This window comes from Herpailurus yagouaroundi, unplaced genomic scaffold (genome assembly GCF_014898765.1).
Source record: "Herpailurus yagouaroundi ecotype Mexico unplaced genomic scaffold, PumYag 163, whole genome shotgun sequence".
NCBI classification, from domain to species: domain Eukaryota; kingdom Metazoa; phylum Chordata; class Mammalia; order Carnivora; family Felidae; genus Herpailurus; species Herpailurus yagouaroundi.
The window spans coordinates 32,091,305-32,104,119 of record NW_024412404.1 but is presented as its reverse complement, the minus strand read 5'-3'; the positions used below and the strand labels follow the sequence as shown (position 1 = coordinate 32,104,119).

Genomic DNA, 12,815 nt, shown 5'->3' with positions numbered 1-12,815 from the left:
TCTCTACCTGTGGTCTGCAGACCAGTGGCATCCCCTGGGAGCTGATTAGACATGCAGAAGCCCAGGCCCCACTGGAGATCAACTGAATTGGAGTCTGCAATGTAATGCCATCCACAGTGACGTGTGTACACGGTCAAGTGTGAGAAGCCCTAGTCTAGAAGTCTTGCATCAAGTGGGCAAGCTCTAAATAAGACTTATTGATGAGATGAACCCATCCCTCACCTTAAAGATCATTCTTTGGCCTAGCTGTATAAATGTACTAAATGTGAAGTGATCCCTCAGACACCAGCTAAAAAGCTCTCTACACTGGACAGAATGCTAGACGTAAGTCCTACCACTCTATGGAGCAGGGCATGAAATGCCTTACTTGATGTGACGTTACTTGACGACTTACTTGATGTGAAATGACAAGTAAGTCACGGACACACCCGATTCACAGGAGTGGTTGAGTCCAGGGAGGCAGGGAGTAGGACTGGGGAAAGGTACAAAGGAAACCTCAACTCTCTGTAATTACTGATATTTTTATAAACTTCAAGTTAGTCAGGTTTTTTTTTTTTTTTTTAAGTTTCTCCCTGGAGTCTGAAATGTTTCTCTCCTCCACACAACAAACATTTCTTCTTTTAGATACACAAATCCTCTGTAGTCAAAGATCCAATGCAACAAGACCTCCACCCTTGGGAAATTATGTAATTTTTACATCCCTTCATCTCTTGCTTGCTAACCACTCTTCTAAGAATTCCCTCACAGAAAACTAGAGAGCCATGAAAATTACTGTTGATTCCAGGTGCAAAATGGAAATGCTGCAATTGGTGAACATCTGGTAGACCAGAGCTGGGAGAGGCAGGGGCAAAACCCAAGGGAGGTAAAAGAACTTGAGGGGAACCTAAAGGTGCAGCTGATTTACTCCCAAAAGGCAACACTAAAGGTACACAAATAACAACATGCTATTAAGTTCAAATTTACTTCAAGTTGAGCTCCAAGATTACTCCATAGGAAATTCAAGATAAGGTCATCAATTTAAGTAGTTTCTACAAAACGAAAGGAAATAAATACTGGCTCTGTGTGCAGCCACTCTCATTACTTATGGTCATCCAAATGACCTCTCCCATGTCTCCCTTTCTTTCCTCCTACTCTTCTGACCTAAAATAGACCATATCAATTCAGAACTGGGAGAGAGGCAAGATCTGACTTGAAGCAGAAGCAGAAGCAGAGAGACAGAGAGAGAAGAAGAAGAATACAAGAAACACTGAAGAAAGCAATAAAGGTGTTTAAACTATTTGACTAGGAGTTAGCCTGAGCCACATATCAGAAGCTGCTGGAGTTCTTTTAAAAATGTCTCCTTCCCAGGGGTCCACCCAAAGCCAAATAAATAAGAATCTTGGGTTAAAGGGAATCATGTGAGTTTCTGAAAAGCTCCCTCAAATGATTCTGAGACAGACTGAGGGCTGGAATCCCAGTTGTGATGGGGGATTCCAACATCAAAACATCACTTCTTAACTTTTAATATTTATCTTTTTTAACCTCTGGATACATGTAAATCATTCCCTAATCCACTTACTGGCATCACACTAGTTTTTTCTTACCGATTTTATTTCTGTCTGGGGCATCTGGGTGGCTCAGTTGGTTAAAGATCCGACTTTGGCTCAGGTCATGATCTCGCGGTTCATGAGTTCGAGCCCCGCATCGGGCTCTGTGCTGACAGCTCAGAGCCTAAAGCCTGCTTTGGATTCTGTGTCTCCCTCTCTCTCTGCCCCTCCCCTGCTCGCTCTCACTCTCAAAATTAAATAAACATTTAAAAAAAAAACTAATTTCATTTCTGTCCATCTCATATAGATTACTTTAAAATTCATATACTACTACCATGTTTAAAATGAAAATACAGCAGTAGCCTGTCTTACCTCTTCGTCACCCCCGAACCCACTTCCTAAAGGTAAACTACATTTAAAACTTCTAGCTATCTCTTCAGATATTTAATTTCATATTCCTAAATCCACCTATAAATCATAAAATAAGAATGAGGCTGTACAAAATAATCATCAGAGAATAAGAAACAGATATTAGAAATTAAAAATCAGATGGCAAAAAAAAAAATCATTGGAAGGAGAAGATAAAGCTGAAATAAAAGCAAAACGATAGAAAAACAGAAGAGATACAATGAGAGGATCCATTCAGCAGGCATTACATCATACTAGTAAGAGAATATATAGTCTAATTGGATTCAAGAGTAAGGTCCTAAAAAGCTGGTTGCAAGCTGCAGACTCATGGAGTTGAGGGAAGAGGGTTGTTGCCTGGTGGGTTCACTTTAGGAACACTGGGTAGTAAGTCAGTGTTTTCATCGTGAGGCCTCAGATGTCGGTACCTGTACTGTAGGTCTTTTGCCTAGGGCTGTTCTTTACATCCAGAGAAGAGTCCTTCAATATCCTACCTGGGTTGGTCATCACCTTGCTCTCCTAGGACTGGGCAGGGGGAAAAGAGCATAGGGTCTCAGTGCTTAGTATGCTGAATTTCATTACATTCGTCTGTTTTCATTGAGCATTTCACCCTTATCCTCTTTTTTGCCTGGTATCTCTAAATCCAAAACCGCTAATTTACTTCAGCTTCTCCAGAGACAAATGTCCAGTGTCCAGCAAGGATTTCATCTTACCGCACAGGATGGGGAAAGTCACCTGCGGCTCTGGTTCCTTTCACAGGCTCGCAATCACCCGTTCCAGAGCCTCTCATTCCAGAGGCTTTCTGGGATTCTGGGAGATTAACTGGCTGTTTCTTCCCAGGATCTACTCCCAAATTCCTTTCAGGGCACTTGAGTACCAACTTTCTCCACTGCACTAAGTCCATTGCCACAGGTCTGTTTGCTTTTCATCCTCCAAAAACTTGTTGGTGTTGCCCATCTGCTGTTGCCTCTTGTGTTCCCCATCATTACAGTGGTGTTTTGGCAGGACTGACACTAAACACATGTTCAGGCCACCAAATTCTAACCCGAAGCTGCCATATCCAAATCTTACAACCACAGAAACTGCCCCAAAAGATGAGACTCTTTTTTTTTTTTTTTACCAATTTTCAAACACCCATAGCTTTTGTTTTTATACATACACCAGATCAGCTAAGATATTTTTCCAATTAACGTTTATCATCATTTTCTATTTTTAGTCATAAGAAAACCTTATCCGAGAGAATCCTTTTCTGGATGCCACAAAAGACTCTTTGTTTTTAAATGTTTATTTATTTTTAAGAGGCAGGGAGGGGGAGAGAGAGAGAGAGCAAGAGAGCATCTGAGCAGGGGAGGGGCAGAGAGACAGGGAGACACAGAATCTGAAGCAGGCTCCAGGCTCTGAGCTGTCAGCACAGAGCCCGATGCAGGGCTCAAACCCACAAACCACGAGCTCATGACCTGAGTCAAAGTCAGATGCTTAACCGACTGAGCCACCCAGGTGCCCTGAGACTTTTTTTTTTTAAGTTTATTTATTTTTGAGAGAGGGAAAGAGAGCATGAGCGCCCATGCAAGAAGGAGGGGGGCAGAGAAAGAAGGAGTGAGAGAATCCCAAGCAGGCTCCACAATGTTAATGCAGAGCCTGACTTGGAGTTCAGTCCCACGAACTGAATCGTGAGATCATGACCTGAGCCGAAATCAAGACTTGGACACTTAACTGACTGAGCTGCCTAGGCACCCCTGGTTACCGTAAAAAAGTTTTTATTTATGGACTCATTAATTTAGTCTCAAACCAGCAGATTTCTAAATACTAGATTATAATTGAACAAAGAAAATATAGATATTTCCGGCAATAAAGCTGTTTTCGTTAACTCCTTCTTGTGACTTCAAATCTAGCCTATGGTGACCTGAATCGAAAGGTATTTGCCTCAATGGTCAGGTATTTTCCAGGAAGACCTTGACTACTGTCAGTCATCAGAAATACTGGAATCTTTGCTGTCTGGCTTCTAAAGACAGGCAAAGGAGGGATGATCAGAAAGTTTAAAAAATAATTAAGCATGAGAACTTTTCTCACAACCAAATGATCACATTTTCTTCACTCTCATCCCAAAGACACAAATCTGAAGACTCTTAACCTGAAGATTTTTATCTTTAGGCTGAAAACCCAGGACTTGTCCTAAACACTAAATTCATAGTTATAGAAATAAGAAATTACTATAGGGTAAAATACCAACATTGCATTTTTTATCTAATTCCACTCAAAAGGAGACATATTGGGGCACCTGGGTGGCTCAGTCAGTTAAGTGTCTGACTTCGGCTCAGGTCATGGTCTCACAGTTCGTGAGTTCGAGCCCCACATCGGGCTGTTTGCTGACAGCACAGAGCCTGGAGCCTGCTTTGGATTCTGTGTCTCCCTCTTTCGTCCCCTTCCCCACTTGTGCTCTCTCTCTCTCTCAAAAATAAATACACATTAAAAAAAAATTTTTTTTTTTAAAGGAGCACATATTGCCTCCTGCTACTACTTATGACAGCCCTGGAAAGAAAACCAAGCATCTAACAAAAAAGGTTCCGATAGGGGGAAAAATTAAATTGTTCTATTTCTCGAGCTGGTTGGTAGTTACATGGATGTTCACTTTTTAATAATTTATCGAACTGTACATTTTACATTTTAAAAGTTTCATGTGATATGTTTTGTAATAAAAATTACCTTTTTAACAGTTAAAAGAGAAATGGATAAAAAGTCAAATTTCATTTGTCATGAAACACCGTGCTATAATCTTACTTGTCTAAAATTATCATGCACACTGACATGGAAAAGGGAGAAAAGTCATCATGATTTACCTTAAGTGCCTAAACTGGAGTTTCCCCAAATTTCAATAGTTATTGTCAGATGAAGAAACTGAGGAACTTAACAGTTAATTAGTAAGGTTACTAATAGTGATGGAATTAGCACTAATTCCAAGTGCTGTATGTCCAGTTAAGGGCTCCTTTAACACTTTACGAGGAGAAAGAACTTTCCACTTTTCCAAAGTTTTGAATTTAAAAACAGGATATCAAAGCTGATGGTCTCTGCTCTGCTGTCTGTGAGTTTCCTGAGATCCCCAGGGAGGAAGCAGAGATCCACCAGGTATGGCTGTGAAACTGATAAATGAAGGGTGGTTCTTAGTTATTTCACTTACTTCTAGTTAGTATAAAAATGCACCTGCTGCCTCAGAAGTTACTTTAACTCAAATGCAAATAAGAAACCTACAAGTGGTTAATAACCTCATGTTCAAAGGGAACATCTCTTTCCCATTCACAAGGTTTCCAAAGGAGGGATATTCCCTGTCCACCCCCATCTTCTCGCCCTACACCATAGTCCTCCCCATAGAGGTGGAACAGTTCATTTGGTTAGTACGTGACAACCGTTTCTCAGTTTTCAAATGGACAGAGTTTTTCTACAAAAGACATTAAGCATAAGAGATTCGGCTTCTTTCTCTGTTTCTCTAGCTGGACAGTGAAAGGCAGGAACCCGGGTAGTTCTGCTCTGCAGCCTCAAATTTTGTTCCAAAGCCTACACCAGGTGGAGGTTGCACAAGACCATGTTCACCTTCACACCACACTATGTCTTCCCATCTAGCCTTCATCAATAACGAAGCAAATATTTTGTCTACCTGCTGAGGCGTGTATCTGTTTTTTAATTAGCGGGGAAGGGCTGGTGCTTTCCATGGGTCCTCCTCAAAGACGCCACCACTGCCTTCGGGTTAGAAGTCAGAGGACATGGACCTGATCCCACAGATCTCAGTGGGTTCTTGTGCCCACAAACACTGGTGTTTTAACAGCAGTATGTAAGCAAACTGAGTGGTGAGGAAGCTTTCTAAGGTGTTGTTCGGTAGATACTTTAATTACTTCTGCCGTAGAGGGCAATATTAAACTGAGATTTAGGGATTCTGGTTCCTCCCAGAGCCAACCCTTCCACACACGTCCGTGATCTGGGGCAAGACACAATCTTTCTAGCCTTTGAAAGACTTTAGCTTCCTCATCTTTTGAAGGAAGGGATAACTTCCCTATTTTTTAAGGTACTTTCCAACTCTAAAGGGCAGAAAAGGCTTTAATAAATGTATTCTGGGATTTTAAAAGCAGACGTTGACATTGTATACCTGGGCCTCACAGTTCCTGAAGGTCAATGACCTTCCACCTCATGGCTGGGGCACCTCACCCTTCTCAAGCTCAGTGACATTCTGAATGTACATCATCACTCAGAACTGATCCCCCGCATAGCGACAAGACACTCTAAAAATTCCCCGTGCCCTCTGCCACCAGCCACACAACCACCCCCTGCACATCCTCTCTTATGTCTCCCTCCCCCCTTCCCTGCTGAACCAGCCGCTACCCTTTAACCCATTCCATTCTCCTGACTGTTGCCCACTGTCCCAGCCTGTCTTTGCCAGTCTCCTGTGCCTCTCTACTCCACCGAGGGCCCAGATGGAATTGGCAGTGCCAGTGATACTCATATCACCACTTCCAATTCTCTGAGCACTGCTGGAGAGAGTCAGGGAGATGGGGAAGATTCCTTCTACCACTGGTCAGGCCCAGCCACCTCTGGCTCCCTATGGTGCTCAGATGTGCAGCTACTCCAAGCTCTTCCCCTTCCCCCTCTCCCAACTTTACCCCTCACTCCCAACTTACTTTGACCAAATCAACTAGCCTCCTCTGTTGTTGCTCTTACTTCCCAACAGAAGGCAATGGATCCATTTCGGATCCAGCCACCCTCCCTCCCAGCTCCCAACTTCCCTTTCTAAATCTTTTTGCCTTTATGTAACCTCTTTTCCCCTCTAGGTCACATCTGTTTTTCCATGAACAATTATCTGTGCCATGACCTGGGCAATCAAATAATTTATTTTTCAAAAAGGACCTTCTTGTAGAAGGAAAGTGAGGATTATTTGTCCAGGTATTTGTAGTATCTATCCAAACATTATCCTATAAATAAACTGGGGTAACAGGTGTGAACCGAGACTGTCCTGGGTGATCCGGACATACAGCCACTGTCTCTTGCTCCTACCACCGCGCCCCCCCCCCCCCCCCCGCCAACTACTTGTGGAGGGCCTGGTGCAGGAATCACCCTCCCACTCCCTCTCCTGATCTTCAGTCCCTCCCTCTCCACTGGACAGCCACCACACTCTCAGGCTTTTCTTATGCTTTTTAGTCACTGGCCTCTCAGATTTTCACAGTGCAATCACAGTTTACGCTCACTCCATTTCCTTCCCATTCGGGGACCCCTCAGGCATCTATCTGGCGACTTATCTCTGACTTATCTCCACTGCCCAACTGACTCCATCCTCAAAGGCTGCTGACAATGGTCTCCCAGATGAGTCCAATGGCTTCTTCCCAGTCTTTGATCCTCCACCTTCCAACCTTATCAGCCTCCGCCAATCTTCCTCTCTCACCTTTCCTGACCCAGTCCTTTCCTTGTTCTCTTGCTTCCCTCTTCTCAGCATCCTGACGGCCTCTTTCTGTCTCCCTCCAAGCGCACAAATACTGGTTTTTCCAAGGCTCTGCCCTGGCCTTCTCACCCACACCGTGAACCCTTCTCACAACTTAATCCCTTCACAAGGATGCCCCAAATCTTCCTCTATTTGCAATGGTCCACAGGCACACAAATGTGAACATATCCAAATGCAAACTTATCGCCACTTCCATTCATGAGACAAACACTTATTGGTTGCATTCTACTACTAGCAGGTGCCTTTACTAGTGGTTCTTCTTGACTATTTCAATTCCTGCCATTGCCATCCAGTCCCTCCGCTTCCATCTTTCATTTGTCCCTCAACTCCCTCATGTGATTAGTCAACAAGTCCTGTCGCATTCACTTCTATGGTGTCACACCCAACCCACCTGCTCCCACCCTAATTTATATTCTCTGTTGCTTCTCTTCTGGAGAGTATTTTAATAGCTGCCTAACTGGACTGCCCGTGGCTCCTCTGATTCAGATTAATTTTCTTAAAGCATAGCTTTAATCACATCACCTCCCCCACCTTAAAATACCTTTGATGGTGATATACTGCCTGCAAAATGGGCTCCTTAGCCCAGCATTCAAGACCATCAGAGTAGGGTCCTAGCCTTGCCATGCAGCCTTCTGGCCGACTATCCTGCCTCCAGGTTCCTCACCCTTCAGCGTAAGCATGTCCCTCTCCATTTCTGGATATGCTCCTACATCCTTTTATTCAGGTCTTAGTATAGGCTGGTTCCACCTCTCTGCCAGCTGAAGTCTTACTAATTGCTTAAGGCCTTGCTCAGGATGCCTGAATTCGGTCTTATTTAAGTTTTTCCTTCTCTGAAATCACAAATAATTTTCTTTGTGCCTCTCTCACAGTTCTTCCATGTAATATAGCCTTTGGTTACCTCTCCTATGCTCCTTGCATGACTCTCAAACCTCTCAAGGAAAGGGTGCCAAGGCCTGATTAACCTGTATACTCTTTATACTGCTTTATATATAGTAAGCTGAGAGGCTGAAATATTCAAGTTAACTTGGTATCCATCATATATCATGTAAAAGAATGAAAACGCATTTAATATCATCAAAGTTAATTATGCCAAATTCTTAGGAAGGCCTAGAAACAAACCATTTCTGCTGTTGGTTCAAGGATACATGAATGTTATCAAGGATATATGAATCATTTTACTAACTTTGCAGGAGAATTGTGCACTCTTTATTGGTTCCTTAAACTACAGACAGGTACAGAGATAGACCAGATCTTAGAGAACATTTAATTCCTCCCCAAACCACACCTCCCCCTGCCCTTGTCCTATCCCAGCTACCAAGGCTCCAGTTGAGAAAATAAAAGTTTTGAGAGAGGAAGCTGTTCCCATGGTCACATAAATCAGAAGTCATAATTGTAGCCATTCCATTTATTAAGGACCTAGTGTACATCAGACATTTTACAAATGCTATCCAGCCCCATGACAATCCTTCGAGGGAGGTGGTACTACCCCCTTAGAAGATGAGAGAATGCTCAAGAAAAGTGAAGTAAGTTGCTACAGAGGGCCCTGCTTATTAGGGGCAGAGTTGAGCTTCAGCCCCAATTCTATTTGGCTGTCAAGTCTAGGCTTTTCTAATTGGACACTGTGGCAGAGGCAAGACCTACCATATGTCTTGACTCCTGTCCTACTGTTTCTCCAGTGAATAATTATGCCAACTAAGCAAGCACACATACTTAGAAGTTGTAAGTCATTTTGTTTGAAACTGGAGGCATGAAAATTAAATAGTAGCTTCATTACTATGAAAGTTCTAAGGTTAATAACTGCCAACATCCTGACTCTTGTCAAAAAACTTCCCCAATTTAGGGGCGCCTGGGTGGCGCAGTCGGTTAAGCGTCCGACTTCAGCCAGGTCACGATCTCGCGGTCCGGGAGTTCGAGCCCCGCGTCGGGCTCTGGGCTGATGGCTCAGAGCCTGGAGCCTGTTTCCGATTCTGTGTCTCCCTCTCTCTCTGCCCCTCCCCCGTTCATGCTCTGTCTCTCTCTGTCCCAAAAATAAATAAACGTTGAAAAAAAAAATTAAAAAAAAAAAAAAACTTCCCCAATCTGGAAGAGAGATATGTTTTCCTGCTTCTTCAATTCATAAGTACATTCCTTGACTTAAAATACATTTGCCCAACCACATTCAGCAAGTATTTTTGAGCTCTTAGATGTCCAAGGCACATGGGAGGGCACAAAGTTGAAGACGAAACAGTTTTACTTGGAGAGTTTACAAGCAACAGGCAGTCAATGGATTAATGGTAGGAACCTCTCCTCCCCTACTTAGGGGAGCTCTGGTTAATTTAGGGACTTCCCACAAGAAGTCAAGACACTTAAGTTCTAATCCCTGCTCTGCAGCCTTGGCAAGTCTTCTCACTGTGTCTCAGTTTCCTCAGCAAAGGGACTGGTACAAAGGAATGAATTGTGCTAAGTAGTCTCAAGGTCGCTTCTAGTTTTAAATTTCTATTATTGCCCAGCTTACTCTTGAAATTAGATTACACTTTTGAAAGCGATCACAACTACTGTCAGGGAAAGGGACCTGCTGGATGCCCACTCCTCTTTAACTCTGGGAGTACCGAGTTCTAAAAACATTGCTACAAGAGTAAAGCTGACTAATATCCTTCCAAAGTTTATCATTTATAATAATAAAAAGTATACTAAAGTTTACCCTCCAAGGAGGGTACACTACATTTGAATTCTTCCATTACATCATTGCCTGATTATAGCTTTAATTCTTTATAATACATTTAAGATGCTTAAAATATAATTTTAAGTATCTTCTCCTTCCATCTACTCTTCTGTAGAGTTATTGACATTAACGACAACAAAGAAGAGAGATACGGCCTCTTGTATTCACTTAGTTAAACTGAGACTTCATATTAAGTGCTACTTCCGATGGACCTTCCCAAGCTTCAGCTAATGCTGAAGTTGGTGAAAACAGCAGGGAGGGAGGAATATAGAACTATGGGTATTTAAAATATGAGTTTTAAAACATATAGGCCTTTGGGAACTTGACCTTGTTGATTCTGTTTCAATATCCTGCACTTGTTTTCAATTAGCACAGGTAATGTTTTTAAGCACCCAGTCTTATACCGTAATATGCTTTCTCTTGACAAGGCTCCCTGTGCCTTATCTTTCTTCACACTCAGCATCTTAGGATGTGATGCTCAAACGCATCTTGTGCCATCAGTTAAACAAGCACAGAGGAGGAAATGAATCAACCAAAAGAAAACTGGAAGGAAAAAAAAAAAAACTGTACCATCTCAGTGCCTTGCTCATAAAAGGCACTGACTTTCAACTGTCAAAGATAGCCTTACCAAGAAACGAGGAAAGAGAATTTGTTCATTCTCCAGTCAACAAATACTGAGTGCCTAATATATGCCAGGTACTGTGCTAGGTGCTAGAGTTACAGCGGTGAGCAAAACAGGCAAAAATCCTTGCCACAGTGGAGGTTATACTCTAGTGCAAAGAGACAGGACTTAAAGAATACCTAAACAAAACCACTTCAGATAGTGATGAAGTGCTATGGAGAAAATAAAATAGGATTGGGTGTGGTTCCTGGGGTGAGGGGTGAGAAGCTATTTAAGATGATCAACAGGGCCTTGCTGAGTACATTCAGGACGTGAGTCCTGAACGCTAAGAAAACTTTACTCTTAATCCTACAAATGTGGAATGAGGTGGGAATGAGTCAAGTCAGTCTTTAAGGGTGGTCACAGTAGTTCAAAGTTCTGTATTAACGGCAAACTAAGTTCCTTTTTGGTTTGCCTTAAAGAAAAAAAAAAAAAAAAACCCAAAGCCTAAATCTTTAACTGGGACTTCTACTTAGGGGCCACTTGTTTTTCTTTTAAGATCCACCAACTTTTCAAGTTTGTGCTAATTACTTTAGCGGTACTTAAGTACAGGCAATTACTAGAAGGACTCCTTCAGAACCCAGTACCTCACCTGACACCATCCAAATTCTGAATGAGACAGGACCCAGCCTTGCAGGGAATCAGCGCTCCTCCGCCGACTCATTAATGCAGCCAGGTGGAATCCTGTAACCTTTCCAAGAATGGGGAACGAGCTTCGGGAAATCTGGGGAACCTGACACCCCAAAGTTCCCACACATTGAGGCAGGGGCAAAAAAACAAGCCGCCGCTCTTTTGCATGAACTCTCCCCCGCCCCTCCAGGCGTCATCGCTGCAGAAGGGCCGCTGTCCCCGGGTCGGAGGCACACTGCGAGTACGCGCGCGTGTGTGCCCCGCATGAATCATCGGCGCCCGGGTCCGCGGGCGATGATTCATTCACCGCCCTGGAGCTCACGGCCACACGTTCCGGGCGTACTATGACGGCCGCACACGCAGCTTCCTTAATATTAAACAAATGTTTCAAAGTACGAATGCCCGGAGCCAGAAACGTGTAGACCCAGGCGAGGCGGCGGGGAGGAAACGGCACGTTTCGGCCGCTGCCCGACCGTTCCCGGGGCCGGGAGGGGAGCGGCGGGCACGTCCGCCCGCCCCCTGGGCCCCCCGGCACCCCCCCACCTCGGCACGCGCGTCGGCGGCGCCCGCAGGGGGCGCGGAGGGCGCACAGGTGGGTCCCCGCCCGGCCCTGCCTCCCGCCCCTCCCCGCCACTCGACGAAGGCCGACGCTCCCTCGCCAACGCGCCTCCCGCTCGCCCCTTCCCTCTCCGTGACATCTTATATAATAACCCGAGCTAATCAAAACGGAAGCGACGCGCGCTGCCGGGGCCCGTCTCGCGGCCGGGGCTAGATGCTCGCCCCCCGAGCCCGCGGCCCCCGAACTAGGCGCCCGGGCGCGCGGCTCCGGGGCGGGGGGGAAGGGCCCGAGCGCCGCCCCGGCTCGTCCCTCCTCGCAGAAGGCGCCGCTCTTGCCGGTCCCCGTCAGGAAGCCGCGAGCGTCACAAACTGCGTCAGCTTCTTCAAACACATTTCATGGTCTCCCTCCAGCCCGGGAGCCGGCTGCTCCCGAGGCGGGGCCGCGGCCGGGGCTGGAAGGAGCCCCTCCGGGGAGGAGAAAGTTCCTCGGGGCCCTCCCCTCGCCCGCACCGCGCCCGGCCCCGCCGCGCCTCCAGCCCCTCTCCGCGCGACGCCCGCCCCGCCGCGCAGCCCGCCAGCCCGCGCCAATGTCAGCTTGGGCAACTTGTGACCCCCGGGCGCCGGGCGGCCCCCTCCCGCCCGCCGGGCTAGCCCGGCGCCGGGGGCCTCCCCCCCCCCCGCCCCCCCCCCCCCCGGCCCAGCGGAAAGCGGCGACGCCAGAAACTTCCCCGGGCCGCGCCGGGCGGGGAAGCCGCCCGGGTCCCCGTGCATCGCCCTTACCTTGCTCTCGGGAGGCCACGATCCGGGCGGGCCGCGCGGGGCGCGTGGTGCGCGAGCGCGCGCGCGTGGGGCGGT

The 12,815-nt window shown here is 45.9% G+C and overlaps 1 protein-coding gene across 4 annotated transcripts in view; it reads right to left on the bottom strand.

The window, feature by feature from the left end:
* The window catches only part of PCGF5 (polycomb group ring finger 5), a 125,375-nt gene extending 112,560 nt beyond the window's left edge, over positions 1-12,815 (bottom strand). For 3 of the 4 annotated variants that reach the window (XM_040485845.1, XM_040485846.1, XM_040485840.1), the window contains exon 1: positions 12,741-12,815. The gene's annotated coding sequence lies outside the window, so the exon portion shown is untranslated. Of the gene's footprint in view, positions 1-11,364; positions 11,462-12,740 lie in introns of those variants that run through there. The other variant, XM_040485844.1, reaches the window with a different exon arrangement.